The sequence below is a fragment of the Ranitomeya imitator genome, chromosome 6 (genome assembly GCF_032444005.1).
Source record: "Ranitomeya imitator isolate aRanImi1 chromosome 6, aRanImi1.pri, whole genome shotgun sequence".
NCBI classification, from domain to species: Eukaryota; Metazoa; Chordata; class Amphibia; order Anura; family Dendrobatidae; genus Ranitomeya; species Ranitomeya imitator.
The window spans coordinates 400,046,198-400,069,664 of NC_091287.1; the positions used below are offsets into that span (position 1 = coordinate 400,046,198).

The 23,467-nt window shown below is 43.1% G+C and overlaps 1 long non-coding RNA gene across 1 annotated transcript; it reads left to right on the top strand.

Moving 5' to 3' along the window:
- Positions 1 to 10,327: 10,327 nt before the first annotated feature.
- Positions 10,328 to 17,237, top strand: LOC138641432 (uncharacterized). Its single transcript, XR_011313834.1, has 2 exons — positions 10,328 to 10,357; positions 17,096 to 17,237. It is a non-coding gene; the product is annotated as an uncharacterized lncRNA (long non-coding RNA).
- The last annotated feature ends 6,230 nt before the right edge of the window (positions 17,238 to 23,467 follow it).

Genomic DNA, 23,467 nt, shown 5'->3' on the forward strand with positions numbered 1-23,467 from the left:
TAATCTATCCCAGTGATCAAAATAAAAAAATGATAAATTACCCCCCCCCCCCTTTGTCACCCCCATAGGTAGGGACAATAAAAAAATAAAGAATTTTTTTTTTCCACTAATGTTAGAATAGGGCTAGGGTTAGGGGTAGGGTTAGGGTTAGGGGTAGGGTTAGGGTTAGGGCTAGGGTTAGGGTTAGGCCTAGGGTTAGGGCTAGGGTTAGGGTTAGGGTTAGGGCTAGGGTTAGGGCTAGGGGTAGGGTTAGGGTTAGAGCTAGGGTTAGGGCTAGGGTTAGGGCTAGGGTTAGAGCTAGGGTTAGGGCTAGGGTTTCGGTATGTGCACATGTATTCTGGTCCTCTGCGGATTTTTCCGCTGCGGATTTGATAAATCCGCAGTGCTAAACGGCTGCGGATTTATGGCGGATTTACCATGTTTTTTCTGCGCATTTCACTGCGGTTTTACAACTGCTGTTTTCTATTGGAGCAGTTGTAAAACCGCTGCGGAATCCGCAGAAAGAAGAGACATGCTGCGGAATGTAAACCGCTGCGTTTCCGTGCAGTTTTTCTGCAGCATGTGTACAGCGATTTTTGTTTCCCATAGGTTTACATTGAACTGTAAACTCATGGGAAACTACTGCGGATCCGCAGCGTTTTCCGCAGCGTGTGCACATACCTTTAGAATTAGGCAATGTGCACACGGTGCGGATTTGGCTGCGGATCCCAGTGGATTGGCCGCTGCGGATTCGCAGCAGTGTTCCATCAGGTTTACAGTTCCATGTAAACCTATGGAAAACCAAATCCGCTGTGCCCATGGTGCGGAAAATACCGTGCGGAATCCGCAGATGAAATCCGCACAAAAAACACTGGAAATCCGCAGGTAAAACGCAGTGCCTTTTACCCGCGGATTTTTCAAAAATGATGCTGAAAAATCTCACACGAATCCGCAACGTGGGCACATAGCCTTAGGGTTAGGGTTGGAATTAGGATTGTGGTTAGGGTTGTGATTAGGGTTATGGCTACAGTTGGGATTAGGGTTAGGGGTGTGTTGGGGTTAGTGTTGGAGGTAGAATTGAGGGGTTACCACTGTTTAGGCACATCAGGGGTCTCCAAACGCAACATGGCGCCACCATTGATTCCAGCCAATCTTGTATTCAAAAAGTCAAATGGTGCTCCCTCAATTCCGAGCCCCGACGTGTGCCCAAACAGTGGTTTACCCCCACATATGGGGTACCAGCATACTCAGGATAAACTGCGCAACAATTACTGGGGTCCAATTTCTCCTGTTACCCTTGTGAAAATAAAAAAATGCTTGCTAAAACATCATTTTTGAGGAAAGAAAAATGATTTTTTATTTTCACGGCTCTGCGTTGTAAACGTCTGTGAAGCACTTGGGGGTTCAAAGTGCTCACCACATATCTAGATAAGTTCCTTGGGGGGTCTAGTTTCTAAAATGGGGTCACTTGTGGGGGGTTTCTACTGTTTAGGCACACCAGGGGCTCTGCAAACGCAACGTGACGCCCGCAGACCATTCCATCAAAGTCTGCATTTCAAAAGTCACTACTTCCCTTCTGAGCCCCGACGTGTGCCCAAACAGTGGTTTACCCCCACACATGGGGTATCAGCGTACTCAGGAGAAACTGGACAACAACTTTTGGGGTCCAATTTCTCCTGTAACCCTTGGGAAAATAAAAAATTCTGGGCTAAATAATTATTTTTGAGGAAAGAAAACGTATTTATTATTTTCATGGCTCTGCGTTGTAAACTTCTGTGAAGCACTTGGGGGTTCAAAGTGCTCACCACACATCTAGATAAGTTCCTTTCGGGGTCTAGTTTCCAAAATGGGGTCACTTGTGGGGGGTTTCTACTGTTTAGCCACATCAGGGGCTCTGCAAACGCAACGTGACGCCCGCAGAGCATTCCATCAAAGTCTGCATTTCAAAACGTCACTACTTCACTTCCGAGCCCCGGCGTGTGCCCAAACATTGGTTTACCCCCACATATGGGGTATCAGCGTACTCAGGAGAAACTGAACAACAACTTTTTTGGTGAAATTTCTCCTGTTACCCTTGGGAAAATAAAAAATTGCAGGCTAAAAGATCATTTTTGAGAAAATAATTTTTATTTTTTATTTTCATGGCTCTGCGTTATAAACTTCTGTGAAGCACTTGGGGGTTTAAAGTCCTCACCACACATCTAGATAAGTTCCTTTCGGGGTCTAGTTTCCAAAATGGGGTCACTTGTGGGGGGTTTCTACTGTTTAGCCACATCAGGGGCTCTGCAAACGCAACGTGACGGCCACAGAGCATTCCATCAAAGTCTGCATTTCAAAACGTCACTACTTCACTTCCGAGCCCCGGCATGTGCCCAAACAGTAGTTTACCCCCACATATGGGGTATCAGCATACTCAGGAGAAACTGGACAACAACATTTGGGGTCAAATTTCTCCTGTTACCCTTGGGAAAATAAAAAATTACAGGCTAAAAGATCATTTTTGAGAAAATATTTTTTTTTTTCTCATGGCTCTGCGTTATAAACTTCTGTGAAGCACTTGGGGGTTCAAAGTCCTCACCACACATCTAGATTAGTTCCTTTGGGGGTCTAGTTTCCAAAATGGGGTCATTTATGGGGGATCTCCAATGTTTAGGCATACAGGGGCTCTCCAAACGTGACATGGTGTCCGCTAATGATTGGAGCTAATTTTCCATTTAAAAAGCCAAATGGCGTGCCTTCCCTTCCGAGCCCTGCCGTGCACCCAAACAGTGGTTTACCCCCACATATGGGGTATCAGCATACTCAGGACAATCTGTACAAGAACATTTGGGGTCCAATTTCTCCTATTACCCTTGGCAAAATAGGAAATTCCAGGCTAAAAAAATCATTTTTGAGGAGAGAAAAATTATTTTTTATTTTCATGGCTCTGCGTTATAAACTTCTGTGAAGCACCTGGGCGTTTAAAGTGCTCAATATGCATCTACATAAGTTCCTTGGGGGGTCTAGTTTCCAAAATGGGGTCACTTGTGGGGGAGCTCCAATGTTTAGGCACACAGGGGCTCTCCAAACGCGACATGGTGTCCGCTAACAATTGGAGCTAATTTTCCATTCAAAAAGTTAAATGGCGCGCCTTCCCTTCCGAGCCCTGCCGTGTGCCCAAACAGTAGTTTACCCCCACATATGAGGTATCGGCGTACTCGGGAGAATTTGCCCAACAAATTTTATGATCCATTTTATCCTATTGCCCATGTGAAAATGAAAAAATTGAGGTGAAAAGAATTTGTTTGTGAAAAAAAAGTACTTTTTCATTTTTACAGATCAATTTGTGAAGCACCTGGGGGTTTAAAGTGCTCACTAGGCATCTAAATAAGTTCCTTGGGGGGTCTAGTTTCCAAAATGGGGTCACTTGTGGGGGAGCTCCAATGTTTAGGCACACAGGGGCTCTCCAAACGCGACATGGTGTCCGCTAACAATGGAGATAATTTTTCATTCAAAAAGTCAAATGGCGCTCCTTCCCTTCCGAACCTTACCATGTGCCCAAACAGTAGTTTACCCCCACATATAAGGTATCAGCGTACTCGGGAGAAATTGCCCAACAAATTTTATGATCCATTTTATCCTGTTGCCCATGTGAAAATGAAAAAATTGAGGCTAAAAGAATTTTTTTGTGAAAAAAAAGTACTTTTTCATTTTTACGGATCAATTTGTGAAGCACCTGGGGGTTCAAAGTGCTCACTATGCATCTAGATAAGTTCCTTGGGGCGTCTAGTTTCCAAAATGGGGTCACTTGTGGGGGAGCTCCAATTTTTATGCACACGGGGGCTCTCCAAATGTGACATGGTGTCCGCTAAAGAGTGGAGCCAATTTTTCATTCAAAAAGTCAAATGGAGCTCCTTCCCTTCCAAGCCCTGCCGTGCGCCCAAACAGTGGTTTACCCAAACATATGAGGTATCAGTGTACTCAGGACAAATTGGACAACAACTTTCGTGGTTCAGTTTCTCCTTTTACCATTGGGAAAATAAAAAAATTGTTGCTAAAAGATAATTTTTGTGACTAAAAAGTTAAATGTTCATTTTTTCCTTCCATGTTGCTTCTGCTGCTGGGAAGTACCTGAAGGGTTAATAAACTTCTTGAATGTGGTTTTGAGTACCTTGAGGGGTGCAGTTTTTAGAATGGTGTCACTTTTGGGTATTTTCAGCCATATAGACCCCTCAAACTGACTTCAAATGTGAGGTGGTCCCTAAAAAAAATGGTTTTGTAAATTTCGTTGTAAAAATGAGAAATCGCTGGTCAAATTTTAACCCTTATAACTTCCTAGCAAAAAAAAATTTTGTTTCCAAAATTGTGCTGATGTAAAGTATACATGTGGGAAATGTTATTTATTAACTATTTTGTGTCACATAACTCTCTGGTTTAACAGAATAAAAATTCAAAATGTGAAAATTGCGAAATTTTCAAAATTTTCGCCAAATTTCCATTTTTATCACAAATAAACGCAGAATTTATTGACCTAAATTTACCACTAACATGAAGCCCAATATGTCACGAAAAAACAATCTCAGAACCGCTAGGATCCGTTGAAGCGTTCCTGAGTTATTACCTCATAAAGGCACACTGGTCAGAATTGCAAAAAACGGCAAGGTCTTTAAGGTCAAAATAGGCTGGGTCATGAAGGGGTTAATGGGTCCGTGTAATCCGTGCGCTCCCACGAACACTGATGAATCGCCCCGAGACACAGGGCCGTTGGTTACTCGGTACCGGTCCTTTCTGTCTCAGTTCTGGGGTTGTCACGGTGGCTGGACCCGGTCCGTGACCCAGCTAAGGGGCGTCCAATAAAAGGTGATAGGAGTCTGTCAAGGTTTCGTGACGCTACCTGTGGTGTTTGGTCAGGATGACCGACGCTGCTGTGGGGTCCGCTGGGGTGATGGAATGGCAGCTGGATGGTATACCTTCTCACAGGTGAAGTATGTCTCCAGAGCTTCCCAGTGATGTAGATGGCGATGGTGTGAGGTGCAGACAATAACGAGGACACAAGGTTGCAGTCTCTTTACCTCTTTACTGAAGACTTCAGGATCCGCAATCCAGAGCACAGTTAACAGGGCTGTCTGAGACCGGCCGGTCCGATGGCACATCCAGAGTTCCCTTTGCAGGTGGAAATCGTCGCCTACCAATAGCACCTGTGTGTTGTAGTGCTACCCTGCTGAGCATTCGGTATAGTCCTCACAACTTCTGTTCTAGTTCGTTCGTTCTTTCTAGTTCTTTCTCTTTCTTTCTATTTCGTTCCAGATGTTACTAGTTTCTCGTCCCCCAGGTATGTGGCTAGGACGCACCCGTATGACGGGAAGGCTCGGAGCTCTTCCGGGACCCTAGAGACGCCCCTCTCCACGCGTTGCCCCCTATGTCTTCGTAGGAAATTTAAGGTGGACAGCCAACCTATAATTAACTGTCCTGCGGAGTTTGAAGTAAGGCATAGAGTCAGTTACTTCCTCAGTGTTCCGGCCACCGGCTACGCGCCTCAGTAGGATGTTGCCGTTCTCGGGGTACGACTCCTACTGGCTCTCCTTTGTGCTTGATCTTGTTTCTCACTTTTACACAATATCCTTCGCTTCGTGTCTCTTTCTTAGGATACCGCCGCAAGGTAGTGCAGGAGCGGTTCCGTAACGTTCTGTTCTGTTCGCTAGGTACCTGCCAGGTTCCCACGCCTGACAGGCACCCCCCTGAATCTTCTCCCTGCAACACGCCCTGCCACGAGATGTTGCCTGAATCCAACCCAGTCAGCTTCTGACTAACTTCCTATCCAACCCCTAGTTTTATCAGTGTGAGGAGTGGCCCAATAAATAAAGCCTTTTTCTCCCCCTAGTGGCCGGAGTGTGAAGTGTAATGTGTGCTGGTGATACCTGGTCAGTAGAATTCCTTCAGTGCCATCAGACGTACCATCACTTCCCTTAGTGGCAGAGTGTCATACTGCAACGACCAGATCTCTGGGGCGCTGCACTGATATGTCTCCGTGTTTTGCACACGGACACACGGTCCTTGAAAACACGCTGACATGTGCAGTGACACATTGCTTTCAATGTGTCTATGTGAGTCAGTGTCTCCGGTACGTGAGGAAACTGACACCTCACGTACCGGAGCCACTGGCGTGTGAAACCGGCCTTAGGTCACGTTCAGTATTTGTGAGTTGTTTACCTCAGTACTTGTAAGCCAAAACTAGGAGAGGAACAATTAGAGGAAAAGTATAAGGGTATGTTTCCACGTTCAGGCTGGCTTCAGGATTTGGTCAGGATTTTATGCAGGTAAAATCCTGACCAAATCTGCACCTGAGGTCACTGACAGGTCACCTGCGGTGTTCTTGCGTGTTTTGCTCATTGTAATGACATGCTGCGTTCTGAAAAGATGCGCCGCATGTGTGTTTTCGCGGCTATGCCGCATGCGTTTTTTACTGCATAGTGGAGACGGGATTTCATTAAATCCCCTCCACTATGCTGTAACATCTGGACACTGCGTTTTTGACGCTGCGGCTCAACCAGCAGAGGGCGCATCACCGCGAATGAAGGTAACTACAGGTCATTGATCTACATTACCTTCATTCCCCGGGGTTTACAGCCACGAGCACAGCTGCATTAGCAGAGCTCCTGGCTCTAAAATATTTTAACCCCTTCAGATAGATTTACATCGTGGGACGTTACAGATCATCGGAAGGTATGTATATTGTTGGTTTATTATGTTTCCTTTGTTACAGAGCGAGGGTCTTCAGGTGGATTGAGAGAACAATAAAGTATTCAAACAAACTGTGTGTTCATTTCATTAAAATAATTTTTAATAATGTGTGTGTGTGTGTGTGTTTTTTAACCATTTCATGCTATTGGATTAATAATGGATAGGTGTCATAATTGACGTCTCTCCATTATTAATCTGGCTTAATGTCACCTTACAATAGCAAGGTGACATTAACCCTTCATTACCCCATATCCCACCGCTACACGGGAATGGGAAGAGAGTGGCCAAGTGCCAGAATAGGCGTATCTTCCAGATGTGCCTTTTCTGGGGTGGCTGGGGGCAGATGGTTTTAGCCAGGGGGGCCAAAAACCGTGGACCCTCTCCAGGCTATAAATATCTGCCGTCAGTCACTGGCTTTACTACTCTGGCGGAGAAAATTGCGCGGGAGCCCACGCCAATTTTTTCCGCCATTTAACCCTTAAATTTAATAGCTAGAGCGCCCAAATTTTGCACATACACACTACTAACATTAGTAGTGTGGAATATGCAAAAAAAATGGGGATATGAGATGGTTTACTGTATGTAAACCAGGTCTCATATCATGTCGGGTTTAGGAAGGAGGTAGCAAAAGTCGGCAATTGAATTATCGGCTTTAAAGCTATCTAGCGCTGTATGAAATATTTATATATATACATATATGTGTCTCACTGACATATATATAAATATACCTATTCTATGTGTACACATTTATTCTACCTATTCTATTGTAAGCTGTCAGTGTGATTTTACTGTACACCAAGCTGAATTGCCGGCTTTTCTCTCTAACACTGCTGCGTATTTCTTGCAAGTCACACTGCTGGTCTGTGTGTAATCCGTATTTTTCTGGCCCCCATAGACTTTCATTGGCGGATTTTTTGCGCAATACGGTGGCAAACGCAGCATGCTGCGATTTTCTACGTCCGTAGAAGACCGTATAATACGGATCAGTAAAATACGGCTGATAGGAGCAGGGGCATAGAGAAGCATTGTACCGCATGCAATCCGCATTTTCAGCACCCCTCTTACGTCCGTAAAACACGGTAGTGTGACGCCGGCCTTACAATGTATTGGTCGCAGTGATTCCGCACGGTTCATTGAACACATGCGGAATCACCTGCGTTCAATAGACGGCAGCACTTTGGACGCAGCGGACATGTGCTACGTCATAAGCGCAACTGATTACTGACTGTGTGCACATACCGTGATAGAAACACGTCACCACTCCTGGTTTTTGCTTATAAATACTGAGGTAAAAAAAATCACCAAATACTCAACACGTGCACTTGGCCTTATAGGAATGAGAAAACTCTCCAAAAAAAACTCTGGTGACCAAAAAACATCAGAAGAATTTGTAGTAAATGACCCAAAAAAACAAACACAAAAGATGCTTCAGAAAAAAAAAAACAGGGTTTCCTGAAGCAACTTCTACTTGAAAAACTCATCAGGTGAACGTTTGCATATACCCTTAGGTTATGTTTAAAATAAATATTTTGTGGATGAATAATTAACGAGAAATAAACAGCATAATTTGGCATATTTGCTATAGAGCTGTCTGATGGCCGTATAGATTGGGCCGCAGTGCTCTGACTGGCCACAGCTCTCCCGACCTGAGCGTCACAGCTGCATAGAAATATATGAAGCTGTCACTCTCGGGTCGAGGAGCCGCCGGCCAGTCCGAGCACTGTGATCCAATCTTGGGCCTATTTATACAGCCGTCTGACTGCGCCCTTAGTGGTTTTCTTGTTTTTGTAATATGGGCAATTTTCTCTGCATCAGTTGATTTAGTAGTCAAATTTGGAGTGTTTTATTAAGCAAAGATGTCTCCTGAAATGACATGTTGCTTCTATTTTTCATGTGGAGAGCCCATAGCAGGGGTGGGCATACCTGTATGCCAGGTCAGCTGCACAAGGCCAATGGGGACTGGGCTGATTGCACTGCAGAAAGTTCCTCAGACGGTGTTGTGATCGTTCCACTTTATCTCTGTGTAGAGTCTCCTTTTTCCAACTAAGGATGTTGGGTGAGGATACTCGCTCTGAATTGGGGCTGGCTGTCAGTCACGGATAGTTAGATCCGCATTGTATTCTCAGAGCGGTGAATGAACCAGCGCCGCCCCATTAATTAAACAGGAACACTGCTGGGGAGGATAAAGTTAATTTTCTCCCCGTAGCATTAGGCCGGGATCACACATGCGAGAAACACGTCCGTGTCTCGCATGTGAAATCCAAGCTCTGGCGCCGGCACTTCGGAGCGGAGCGTGCGGCCGCATACTGTAGCAACACATGGAGCCACACACTCCGCTCTGGAGTGTCGGTGCCAGAGCTTGGATTTCACATGCGAGACACGGACGTGTTTCTCGCATGTGTGATCCCAGCCTTAGGCTATGTGCAGGCGCTGGGCAGCATTATAAGGGCTCTTTTTCATTTGCGAGAAACACATCCGTGTCTCACATGTGAAAACCAAGCTCTGGTGCCGGCACTTGGGAGCGGAGCGTGCAGCTCCATGTGTTGCTATGCGGCCACACGCTCCGCTCCCAAGTGCCGGCGCCAGAGCTTGGTTTTCACATGCGAGACACGGACGTGTTTCTCGCAAGCGGAAAAGAGCCCTAACACTTATTAACATGAAGATTAACCCCACATATGCAGGTTAACAGCGTTTTTTCTGGTGGTGGGTTCCCTTTAATACACAGTATGCCTATGTTTCTCTAGAGCTATGAGAGCCATGACTAGTGCATTCATCACGGTCATGCTAAAAGAAAAATCCAAAAAGCTTGTTTTTTGAGAGAATATACATTTTTTTCAGAAAAATTCACATAAAAAATCTCCCTATGAACCCATAAATATGGCACCTGCACCAGAATTCTAGCTCAATAAAATTCTGACACATTAGTAACTCTCCCTCCATGTTTCTAGTTCATTCGCTCATTTATCATGAACTCAGATGTAACACTCCCTTTGGTGACTCAGTAGTTATTACTCATGTCCATGTTCTTTGCCGTAAATGTTTATCATTGCATGTAATGGCATTTAGCGCTCTGAGACGGAGTGACACATTGTGGTGACTTTATCCCCTGTAACTCTCTGTATTTGGATCAGTGCCAAGATTAGGGTAATGTGACTTCAGCGCACATTGGGTCACGCCAGACTGTGGAACATCCTAGTTCACTTCTGTCTCCTGAGTATCTTACTTTTATTTCTAACTACTACAACATCATCTACAGGCAACCATGAGGAACTGCACGTGTTTTCTTTTGAATGCAGGAAAAAAATGTTTGCAAATAGTTTTTATTAACCTCTTGGAGACGCAGGGCCGGACTGGCCATAGCGCACTTCTGGCAAATGCCAGAAGGGCCGGTGCCAGTAGTGGGCCGCTGCACTCTTTCTCCCCCTCCCCCCGCCAGTGCCGCCGCCGCATTGAACTATACCGGCGTCTATGACGCCGGTATAGTTCAATGCAATGATGGAGGAGAGAGCGTCCGCTGACACTCCCTCTCCCATCATTCCCCGCTCTGCCTCTGACACTGCGGGTGCGCGATGACGTCATATCATCGCACACCTGCTGTGTCCTGGGCAGATTGCAGCCGCTGAGACAGGAGACAGGAGCAGCACGGGCAAGAGGAAAGGTGAGGAGAGTGGTTTTTTTTGTTTTTTTTTTAACTGGACTGTGGAGCCATTATCGGGGGCTTGAGATGTGGGTTGTGCTGTATATACCACTGTGTGTGCTGTGCTGTGTATATACCACTGTGTGGGCTGTGCTGTGTATATACCACTGTGTGGGCTGTGCTGTGTATATACCACTGTGTGGGCTGTGCTGTGTATATACCACTGTGTGGGCTGTGCTGTATATACCACTGTGTGGGCTGTGCTGTGTATATACCACTGTGTGGGCTGTGCTGTGTATATACCACTGTGTGGGCTGTGCTGTGTATATACCACTGTGTGGGCTGTGCTGTGTATATACCACTGTGTGGGCTGTGCTGTATATACCACTGTGTGGGCTGTGCTGTGTATATACCACTGTGTGGGCTGTGCTGTGTATATACCACTGTGTGGGCTGTGCTGTGTATATACTACTGTGTGGGCTGTGCTGTGTATATAACACTGTGTGGGCTGTGCTGTGTATATACAGTTAGGTCCATATATATTTGGACAGAGACAACATTTTTCTAATTTTGGTTATAGACATTACCACAATGAATTTTAAACAAAACAATTCAGATGCAGTTGAAGTACAGACTTTCAGCTTTCATTTGAGGGTATCCACATTTAAATTGGATGAAGGGTTTAGGAGTTTCAGCTCCTTAAAGGGAACCTGTCACCTGAATTTGGCGGGACCAGTTTTGGGTCATATGGGCGGAGTTTTCAGGTGTTTGATTCACCCTTTCCTTACCCGCTGGCTGCCTGCTGGCCGAAATATTGGATTGAAGTTCATTCTCTGTCCTCCGTAGTACACGCCTGCGCAAAGCAAGATTACCTTGCACAGGCGTGTACTACGGAGGACAGAGAATGAACTTCAATCCAATATTGCGGCCAGCATGCAGCCAGCGGGTAAGGAAAGGGTGAATCAAACACCTGAAAACTCCGCCCATATGACCCAAAACTGGTCCCGCCAAATTCAGGTGACAGGTTCCCTTTAACATGTGCCACCCCTGTTTTTAAAGGGACCTAAAGCAATTGGACAGATTCAATAATTTTAAATAAAATGTTCATTTTTAGTACTTGGTTGAAAACCCTTTGTTGGCAATGACTGCCTGAAGTCTTGAACTCATGGACATCACCAGACACTGTGTTTCCTCCTTTTTGATGTTCTGCCCAGCCTACACTACAGTGGTTTACAGTTGCTGTTTGTTTGTGGGCCTTTCTGTCTGAAGTTTAGTCTTTAACAAGTGAAATGCATGCTCAATTGGGTTGAGATCAGATGACTCACTTGGCCATTCAAGAATATTCCACTTCTTTGCTTTAATAAACTCCTGGGTTGCTTTGGCTTTATGTTTTGGGTCATTGTCCATCTGTAGTATGAAGCGACGACCGATCAGTTTGGCTGCATTTGGCTGGATCTGAGCACACAGTATGTCTCTGAATACCTCAGAATTCATTCGGCTGCTTCTGTCCTGTGTCACATCATCAATAAACACTAGTGACCCAGTGCCACTGGCAGCCATGCATGCCCAAGCCATCACACTGCCTCCGCCGTGTTTTACAGATGATGTGGTATGCTATGGATCATGAGCTGTACCACGCCTTCGCCATACTTTTCTCTTTCCATCATTCTGATACAGGTTGATCTTGGTTTCATCTGGCCAAAAAATGTTCTTCCAGAACTGTGCTGGCTTTTTTTAGATGTTTTTTAGCAAAGTCCAGTCTAGCCTTTTTCTTCTTGATGCTTATGAGTGGCTTGCACCATGCAGTGAACCCTCTGTATTTACTTTCATGCAGTCTTCTCTTTATGGTAGATATGGATATTGATACGCCTACCTCCTGGAGAGTGTTGTTCACTTGGTTGGCTGTTGTGGAGGGGTTTCTCTTCATCCTGGAAATTATTCTGCGATCATCCACCACTGTTGTCTTCTGTGGGCGCCCAGGTCTTTTTGCATTGATGAGTTCACCAGTGCTTTCTTTCTTTCTCAGGATGTACCAAATTGTAGATTTTGCCACTCCTAATATTGTAGCAATTTCTCGGATGGGTTTTTTCTGTTTTCAAAGCTTAAGGATGGCTTGTTTCACCTGCATGGAGAGCTCCTTTGACCGCATGTTTACTTCACAGCAAAACCTTCCAAATGCAAGCACCACACCTCAAATCAACTCCAGGCCTTTTATCTGCTTAATTGAGAATGACATAACAAAGGGATTGCCCACACCTGTCCATGAATTAGCCTTGGAGTCAATTGTCCAATTACTTGTGGTCCCTTTAAAAACAGGGTGGCACATGTTAAGGAGCTGAAACTCCTAAACCCCTCATCCAATTTTAATGTGGATACCCTTAAATGAAAGCTAAAAGTCTCAACTTCAACTGCATATAAATTGTTTTGTTTAAAATTCATTGTGGTAATATCTATAACCAAAATTAGAAAAATGTTGTCTCTGTCCAAATATATATGGACCTAACTGTACCACTGTGTGGGCTGTGCTGTGTATATAACACTGTGTGGGCTGTGCTGTGTATACTACTACGCAGGCTGTGCTGTATATAATACTGTGAGAAATTGCACAATTTACAAGCAATGTAAGGAAAAACCTAAGGATAGTATAATATCACAGAGCTTGATGAAGGATAACAATATGAATGGCAAACCATTCGGCAAATAGAGAACACCAAAGAAAGAAAAAACCGAACAACAAGGGTCAAAGAAATAATTAAAATGGACACATAATAATATATGAAATAATCAAAATATAAATTTTATTGGTAATGAATAGGGACAAAAAAAGAAAAAAAATATAGCAATGTGGTACTAACCACACATCGTGTGTATCAGCCCACAAAAAACACACCTCACAAAAAAGTCACAAATGTATAACATGTACATGGTACAAATTAGATGGCATTCTTCAATAATATATAGCCCGTAAGAGAATATTAAATATATATAGCGTACAAGGGCATATAAATGTCCATATAACATGAGAAAATATGGGTATACAAATGAATAACAGGCAACCAACCAAGAGAGCAGAGTAATATCTGCTAACTCACATCAATGTATACGTGCCATAATGTAGTGGTCAGTAAGCATAGGTAATATATCCAAATAATACCATCTACTGTACACTATGTGAGACCCATCAAAGCCGTGACCTTCAGCTGCAAGATAACCGGTCACAGCATGCGAATCATAGAGGAATGGTTACCTGTAAGGTGTGGTGAGTGTGGACAGACGTGCCCCGACGCGCGTTTCGGATCAAGAGTCCTTCGTCCTTTTTAGGGGGAGCCATGTTGGCGTTGATATTTTCTTTTTAAAGGGGCTTTCCCACGAACGAAAGTTCATTTTAAAAATTGTCTGTGTCTGACCGTGTTCCGTACATACCACAGCTCTTGGGCAGGGGAGGAAGCAAAAGACAATATTGACATCACAGCAGGAAATCGCATACATACATTTTGTGAGGTAAAATATTGTTTAAAAACAGTGAAATATTTTACCTGACAAAATGAATCCTCTGTGATCCCCTGCTGTAATGTCAGTATTGTCTTTTTCTTCCTCCCCTGCCCAGGAGATGTGGTATGCTCCGTACATGGTCAGACACAGACAATTTTTAAAAATGAACTTTTGCTCGTGGGAAAACCCCTTTAATGTGACCGGCTTCCTCTGCCTGTAGACACGTCGCGCCTCTGCCGCCAGCAGTTTCCATATTGAGACACCCATCACTTGGTTGTCCCAATATGGCGGTCAGTCAACTTCCGCCGCTTGGAATTCTGTGATCCGGACACATCTGGACGGAACATGATGTGAAGACATTACAAGGTAAGTATATATTAAGATTTCTACTGTGTTGAAATTGATTCCACTTTGGTGGTGTAAAGCCCTCATTTCTTTAAATGTGAACACTCCTGGTTGGGTGTTCATCTGCTGTATTGGGTGTAGTGGAAAAACTGTCGGTCCCTATTGTAATATTTCCACTGTGGTGAAATTGATGCCACTTCTGTGTAGTAAGGCCCTTATTTGTATAACTGTGAACACTCCTGGTTGGGTGTACATCTGCTGTATTGGGTGTAGTGGAAGAACCGTTGGTCCCCATTATACTATTTTTACTGTGTTGAAATTGTTGTCACTTTTGTGCTGTAAGGCCCTCATTTTTTTACATGTGGACACTCTTTGTTGGGTATCCATCTGCTGTATTTGGTGTAGTGAAAGACCTGTTGGTCCCTATTATACTATTTCCACTGTGATGAAATTGATGCCACTTCTGTGGTGTCTGCCAATATTTTTTGGAAGTGTGAACACTTCTGGTTGGGTGTCCTTTTGCTGGATTGGGTGTAGTGGAAGACCTGTCGGTCCCTATTATACTATTTCTACTGTGGGGAAATTGATGCCACTTCTGTGGTGTCTGCCAATATTTTTTGGAAATGTGAACACTTCTGGTTGGGTGTCCATCTGCTGTATTGGGTGTAGTAGAAGACCTGTTGGTCCCTATTATACTATTTCTACTGTGATGAAATTGATGCCACTTCTGTGGTGTCTGCCAATATTTTTTGGAAGTGTGAACACTTCTGGTTGGGTGTCCTTTTGCTGGATTGGGTGTAGTGGAAGACCTGTCGGTCCCTATTATACTATTTCTACTGTGGGGAAATTGATGCCACTTCTGTGGTGTCTGCCAATATTTTTTGGAAATGTGAACACTTCTGGTTGGGTGTCCATCTGCTGTATTGGGTGTAGTGGAAGACCTGTCGGTCCCTATTATACTATTTCTACAGTGGTAAAATTGTAGCCACTTTGGTGGTGTAAGGCCCTCATATCTTTGCATGTGAACACTCCTTGTTGGGTGTCCATTTGCTGGATTGGGTATAGTGGAAGACCTGTCGGTCCCTATTATACTATTTCTACTGTGGGGAAATTGATGCCACTTCTGTGGTGTCTGCAAAAAATTTTTGGAAATGTGAACACTCCTGGTTGGGTGTCCATCTGCTGGATTGCGTGTAGTGGAAGAACTGTCGGTCCCTATTATACTATTTCTACTGTGGTGAAATTGATGCCACTTTGGTAGTGTCTGCCAATAATTTTTGGAAATGTGTACACTCCTGGTTGGGTGTCCATCTGCTGTATTGGGTGTAGTGGAAGATCTGTCGGTCCCTATTATACTATTTCTACTGTGGTGAAATTGATGCCACTTCTGCGGTGTAAAGCCTTCATTTCTTTAAATGTGAACACTCCTTGTAGGGTGTCCATCTGCTGAACTGGGTGTAGTAGAAGAAATTTCGGTCCCTATTATACTATTTCTACTGTGGTGAATTTGATGCCACTTTGGTGGTGTCTTCCAATAATTTTTGGAAATGTGAACACTCATAGTTGGGTCTCCTTCATGCATGTTGTCTGTAGCAGTAGGCCTCCGAGACCATCAGGCCTCCACTTCCTTGGACTCAACCACCCATGTTACTATCCTTAAATCTTTCTGACAATGGTAGTCTTCAAAACTGATATTTGTGCCACCTGAGTGTGGCTCAGCATGAAAGCAGTTAGAAGTGTTGCATGTGGTATCAGGGCTCCCAGCAAAGGGGCCCTACACTGATCCCTCACCCACCTCATCTTACTGTGACGTTCAATTGAAAGCTGTAAATGCTGTCCCAGACCCCGATACCTCATGCCTGGCTGATTGCTGTAGTGCCATGCTAAAATCTGTACTGTGGGTGAATTGAGGCCACTTTCTTGGTGCCTTCCCCTCATTTGATGTGCTTTGGCAGCGTTTGGGGCTGTTATAAGGTGTTGTGCATGCGTTTTGTTTTTGCCTCCCATTGATGTGAATCGTGTTCGGTTATGTTCAGCGAATATTCGACGAATTAGTCGGCGAATTTTGCAAATTCGGCGAATGTAGTCCGAACTCAACATTTAAATATTCGCTCATCTCTACTCATAATCTCCAGTGGGTGAGGTCAATACGAGGTCAGTAACGGTGAGTGCTGGTTCATTTTCTTTCCTGTGGCGTCTGCACAACAGTTCAGTATCACTTGAGGAAGAGGAGGATGAAACATAAACAAAAGTGACATCCTCTCCCTTACTATCAGTGTTTGAGCCAAGGAAAGTGTATGACTCCTCTGCTGAATACCGTGTTTGGGACATTTTTTCACATATGCAGTGTTTGTGTGTGTACCAAATTTTATTCAGGTATGTGTTTGTGTGAGTGTTTGGTGTACACTATTTTTATTTAGAAGAGAAAAAAGAAAGAAAATAATCTAGAAAGAGAAAGTTACAAATAAAATAAAAAGAATATAAACATTTGGTAAAATTAAAAACAAACTTACTAAAAGGATGTCAGTAAAAAAATTACTGAGCGTCCACAAATATCTGACACTAGCCCTGACTATAAAGTAAAAGAATACTGTAGTAGTCACTGAGTACTACAGTATATTTTTACTGTTCTTAATCCAGTTCTATAATGAATCTAATTTTTTTTTTTTTAATTCTTTTATCACACACATTAAAAAAACAGCAACCGGAGGTCGATCACTAATGTGTCACTGATTAGCGCTCGATGGCTGTAGGATGCACGTACGGATTTGATTGTTTTCTTCCGTGTTATCTGACACTAACCATGACTGTATTCGGTAAAAAATACTGTAGTAGTTACTGCTTACTACAGTATATTTTTACTGTTCCTATTCTTGTTCTATCAACTAATCAAAATTATTTTTTTTAATTCTTTTTCCACAGAAAAGAAAACCAACAAGAGGCCGATCAGTGTTGTGTCGCTGGTCAGCACCTGATGGCTGTAGGACACACGTACGGATGTGATTCTTTTTTCAGCGCTATTTGACACTAACCCTGACTAAATTCAGTAAAAAATACCGTAGTAGATGCTGATTACTCCTGTATTTTTTTTACTGTCTCTAATCTAGTCATATTAACCAATCAAAATTATTTTTTTCACAGGAAACAACAAATAATTCCAGCAGATCTATCCTACTTGGCAGTTAAAAAAAGACCTAAGAAGGTTGAAACGCGTTGTCTGCACGCATAAAGCAGCAGTGTGCTCTTTCTTTGATCCCCCTGTGTACATCAAGGATTTCTTCAAAATGAATTATTTTAAAGATGAAATAATAAAATGGATTTTAACTGCCAAGTAGGATAGATCCGCTGGAATTATTTGTTATTTCCTGTGGCTATTGCATCATGGGTGTGCCACTCCCATTTCGCCTCCGTGCGGCTTCCAGGCAGTGAGCGGATGTCCTTAAAACGACAGACTGGGTGAGCTGGCTACAATTTTTTATTTTTTGAAAATTATTTTTTATTCAATTCTATTTTCATACAAAAAACCCAAATAATTGGAGTCAGCGATTTGTGTCACTGACCAGCGCTTGATGGCTGTAGGACACATGCATGGATGTGGTGGAAAAAGGGGATAAACAAAATAGATAGGAAAAAAAAGTTCTGGCCAAAAGCGAGCATAGGTGTCAATCAATGATGTGCGATGGATCACCGGCTCGGCGGCTGAAGAACGCACACATGAAGGTGGTGCAAAGGGAAAAGGGGAATAGTCAGGGCCTAAAAAAGTCATGGAAAACAGCGAGCATGAACGATAATAATTGATTTGTGTCACTGATCAGCGCTCGGCGGCTGCAGGACTCATGAACGACAACAAAAAAAACCTGACAAAAAATTGGGCAATCAAAGCTATCACCAGGGGTCATCTTTTGAGAGTTATCACCTGGACTTGGGATTGGGGCGATTGCCCTGCCATGGATCGCCTCAGCTAGGAGTTCTATCTGTTGCTTTTGCTGCTGCTGTTGCTGCTGGAGACTAGCCTCCACCAGTTGCATGCACCCCTTCTGAGGAAGATTGACATTGAAACACGTGTCAAGGGGTACACTGGATCTTCTTTGAATTCTGGGTATTTATGATTGTTCCTGGCTCCCATATACTTGTGCTTCTATATTAATATACCTTAAGCTATGGTGTGCACTATTTGTGTCTGATCCCCCCCCCCCCCTCCTTTTGTGAGTTATGCTTATATAAATTTACTAAAATCTTATTCACGATTACTTTTTTCATTAGCGGAGATCAGAGACAAACCCCAGCAGTGTCCGATTCTATGGTTTACTCATGTGTCCTGCATCCTCCTGCATAGCATAGTGTTTGCACTATGCACTTTATCTAGCAGAATTAGTGCTATCTATTTTTGATATACTTGTAATAGTATATTTACTTTAGAGATACTGTATGTGCAATGTTGGATGTGATTTATTCTGCATTTATTTTTCGGACATAAATGTAATCAATTTCTCTTGTCCAGTGTTTTGCTGTTTCCAATTTCTGCATGGTCTGCCCTCATCTCCAACTGTCCTTCAATAGATTTTTTTTTAGTTGCTTGATTTAATAAAAATTACCGTATATTGTTTTGCAATTTATGCTTGAAGGACCTTTGCCTCTCTGCATAGTTTTCTGTTTGCCTCACGGTCCTTTGTGTTTTGGTTATTAGGGCAATTCTTGCCCTCTGCTTAAGCATAAGCAAACAAAAGACAACCTTGTCCGGGAGGAAGTGAAAACAAACAGAAAATAAACAGTCCATTAGTACTGCGGGTTCGCCCCGTCAGGTCAATGTCTTTCAGCAAACACACTGGAAGTCTCAACACCTCCACTCACAGACCCCGAATGAGACACTTGGTCTTAATTTATCTGCCAAACCACACCCCTGGGTGGGGATATGTGAGCAGTCATTTCTAACAATCTATTTTGACTGCTCGTAAAACCTGGCCCTGGAATGCCCTATTAACTCTCTCAGCACTATATGTTCTGGAGCTTGCTTTCCCGAGCTTACGTCACCAAAGCTACCAACCTCGATGATACATATTTCCCCTCAAGGACCTGTCCGGCAACCATCTTACAATAGTTTACATTTTGGATGAAATGCAAGTGTTCAGAAAAGATTAAAAAGTCATTCTGGGATGGATTTGCATAATAACTACACCATCATCATCAGGGCCATGTGATCTATTTCATGATGCATATGAGTAATATTGTTAGAAATAGTGAGAATCTCATTGAACTTAAAGGTGTTGTCTAATCTTGTTAAATGAGTAAAATTGCAAAGTGTTTGCAAAAACAAAATACCGTAACTTTGCAATTTTCCTGCTATTTGAAATCCTCTCTTTTATATCCTTTCCTTTTCTGTAAAATAAATGATTTTTTTCATTCTATAGTTTACTACTGATTACCTAGGTCACCAGCCACATGGCAAAAAACAGAGTTGAAAAACTCTAAGAAACACCAGCCACCCCTGCAGTGTATCGGAGACGGCCTGTTTCCTGGGCAAAGAATGCAGCGCTTACAAATTCTTTGGGTATGTTCACACGTTCAGGATTTCCATCCTTTTTTTTTCAGGACAGTTTTTTTAAAAAACTGCAGCTCTTGGCAGAAAACGCAGGTCCTTTTTTTGGTCCTTTTTTTGTCCTTTTTTGATGCGTTTTTTGATGCGTTTTTTTATCCTTTTTTATGCAGTTTTCTATGCAGAGACTGTGTGTTTCCTAGGAAGCTTTTTAGGGCTAAAATGGCTGAAAATACCCTAACCCTACCCCTAACCCTACCCCTAACCCTAACCCTACCCCTAACCCTAACCCTACCCCTAACCCTACCCCTAACCCTACCCCTAACCCTAACCCTACCCCTAACCCTACCCCTAACCCTAACCCTACCCCTAACCCTACCCCTAACCCTATTCTAACCTTAGTGAAAAAAAAAAAAAATTCTTAATTTTTTTATTGTCCCTACCAATGGGGGTGACAAAGTGGGGGGGGGGGTGTCATTTACTATTTTTTTATTTTGATCACTGAGATAGGTTATATCTCAGTGATCAAAATGCACTTTGGAGCGAATCTGCCGGCCGGCAGATTCGGCGGGCGCACTGCGCATGCGCCCGCCATTTTGCAAGATGGCGGCGCCCAGGGAGAAGACGGCCGGACGGACACCGGGACGCCGGGTAAGTATAAGGGGGGGAGATTAGGGCACGGGGGGGGGCATCGGAGCACTGGGGGGGGGCATCGGAGCACGGGGGGAGCATCGGAGCACGGGGGGGCGGGATCGGAGCATGGAGGGGCAGCCACACTCCGCCCACGCACTTCCGCCCGCTCCCCCGCACTTCCTGCTGCAGCGGTTCTGCACATCAAATCGCCGTAAAACCCGCAGATATATTTTTGATCTGCGGGTTTTACTGCGATTTTGACCTCACAATGGAGGTCTATGGGTGCAGAACCGCTGCGGTTCAGGAAAAAGAAGTGACATGCTCCTTCTTTTTTGCCGCAGCTATTCTGCGCGGCTTTTTAAACGAAATTACGGATCATGTGCACAGCAGTGACTGTTTTCCATAGGGTTACATTGTTATGTACCCTGCATGGAAAACAGCTGCGGAACCGCAGCGGCAAAACCGCTGCGGTTCCGCAGTAAAAAACGCACTGTGTGAACATGGCCTTTGCTTTCAAGCCTGTAGGAGCTGCTGTGAAGCTGGCTGGATCACACCAACTGCAGCCCCCTATGTTTCTAAGAGCTCTAGCGGGAAAGCTCTTTTTGGTCACTTGATCAAATTGTTACTCTTCAGGGGCACACCACCCCCCCAACAAACAGGAATGCTGTGTTTATTACTTGATGCAAGACAAGTTCTCTAAGTTTTCACTCCACCAACTTATTTAAAGAGCCAGGAACATGGTTTAAAGTGATTGACGACCTTCTATAACATATTTTTTCTATGAAAGTACTTTAATGTAGCAAACATATTTAAAAAAAAAAAGTATATACAAATATGGTATTTGCATCATTGGAATATCTTGTTGAATAAAGTTATTACCGTATATTATAGTGCCCAATAAACATCCCCAAACCACCCCAAAAGAATACATTTCCAAATTACTGTTTTTGAATGAACTAACAAGTATATATATTAACTAAACAATATTCTAATTAACAATAATTCAAATTAAACATGAAGGTAGTAATAATGGAAGATACGTTTGATCATGAAAAAAAGACAGACAAGCAGTAAAAGAAAATCATGGCTGTCAGAATGCTTTCATGAAAAGAACAAAAAAAGCACTGTGTTCTGCGAGCTAAAATAGGCTGTATCCTTAAGGGGTCAAACTAAGCTTTTTTACCAGCATACTAATTATATGAAGAAAAAAACCCTTTTTGTACTCTGCTTCTGTGCTCGGCGCCAACTGGTATTCAGCAGTTATATGTTGGTATAAAACAACTGTCTGCGGCATATGCATTCACCATACTAAGTACACTGACTATAAACTCGGCTCATAATTCAGCTATCAGGATGTCATGATGACTTCGAAATTCCCGGAAACAATGAACTGTGACACATCTATCAGATTACACATTTTGCCAAGGCTATATTTCAGTAATCATCAGTTAGAACGGATCCAGCAGCAATCTATTGACAAAAAAGTTGTGCAGACGCATTTTTTTTGTCCGTTTTTTAAAAAAAAACGATTTCAGCCGGACCAATTTTTTTCAACATTCAAGGCTATAGAAAACAGATCCATTAAATAGCCATCAATTTTCTTGTTTTTGCATACTGTATCTGTTTCAAATGGAAGAAAACTAATGGTTATATAACGGATCCGTTTTCCATAGACTTCAATGTTAAAAAAAAAAATGGATCCAGCTGAAATCAGTTTTTTAAAAATACCGTAGCCGAAAAAGTTGTGTCTGTACAACTTTTTTGTCAATGGATTGCTGCTGGTTCCGTTCTAATGGATGATTACTGGACATGTGATTACTGAACAAAGCCTAAGATGCAATCTTAAAGCAATGTCAAGCGGCCCTGCGCTTAGTAACCCGATGTTTACCCTGGTTACCCGGGGACTTCGGCATCGTTGGTCACTGGAGAGCTGTCTGTGTGACAGCTCTCCAGCAACCAAACAGCGACGCTGCAGCGATCGGCATCGTTGTCTATATCGCTGCAGCGTCGCTAAATGTGACGGTACCTCAAATTGGAACCAATGTTTGTCTATTGAGATTGCATTAATGTGAGCTTGAGCTTATGCGCCTCTTTCCAATGGTTGTGGTTTAACCCCTTCATGACCCAGCCTATTTTGACCTTAATGACCTGGCCGTTTTTTGCAATTTTGACCAGTGTCCCTTTATGAGGTAATAACTCGGGAACGCTTCAACGGATCCTAGCGGTTCTGAGATTGTTTTTTCGTGACATATTGGGCTTCATGTTAGTGGTAAATCTAGGTCAATAAATTCTGCGTTTATTTGTGATAAAAACGGAAATTTGGAGAAAATTTTGAAAATTTTGCAATTTTCACATTTTGAATTTTTATTCTGTTAAACCAGAGAGTTATGTGACACAAAATAGTTAATAAATAACATTTCCCACATGTACACTTTACATCAGCACAATTTTGGAAACAAAATTTTTTTTTGCTAGGAAGTTATAAGGGTTAAAATTTGACCAGCGATTTCTCATTTTTACAGCGAAATTTACAAAACCATTTTTTTAGGGACCACCTCACATTTGAAGTCAGTTTGAGGGGTCTATATGGCTGAAAATACCCAAAAGTGACACCATTCTAAAAACTGCACCCCTCAAGGTGCTCAAAACCACATTCAAGAAGTTTATTAACCCTTCAGGTGCTTCACAGCAGCAGAAGCAACATGGAAGGAAAAAATGAACATTTAACTTTTTAGTCACAAAAATGATCTTTTAGCAACAATTTTTTATTTTCCCAATGGTAAAAGGAGAAACGGAACCACGAAAGCTGTTGTCCAATTTGTCCTGAGTACACTGATACCTCATATGTGGGGGTAAACCACTGTTTGGGCGCATGGCAGGGCTTGGAAGGGAAGGAGCACCATTTGACTTTTTGAATGAAAATTGGCTCCAGGTGCTTCACAAATTGATCCGTAAAAATGAAAAAGTACTTTTTTTTCACAAAAAAATTATTTTAGCCTCAATTTTTTCATTTTCACATGGGCAACAGGATAAAATGGATCCTAAAATTTGTTGGGCAATTTCTCCTGAGTACACCGATACCTCACATGTGGGGGTAAACCACTGTTTGGGCACATGGTAAGGCTCGG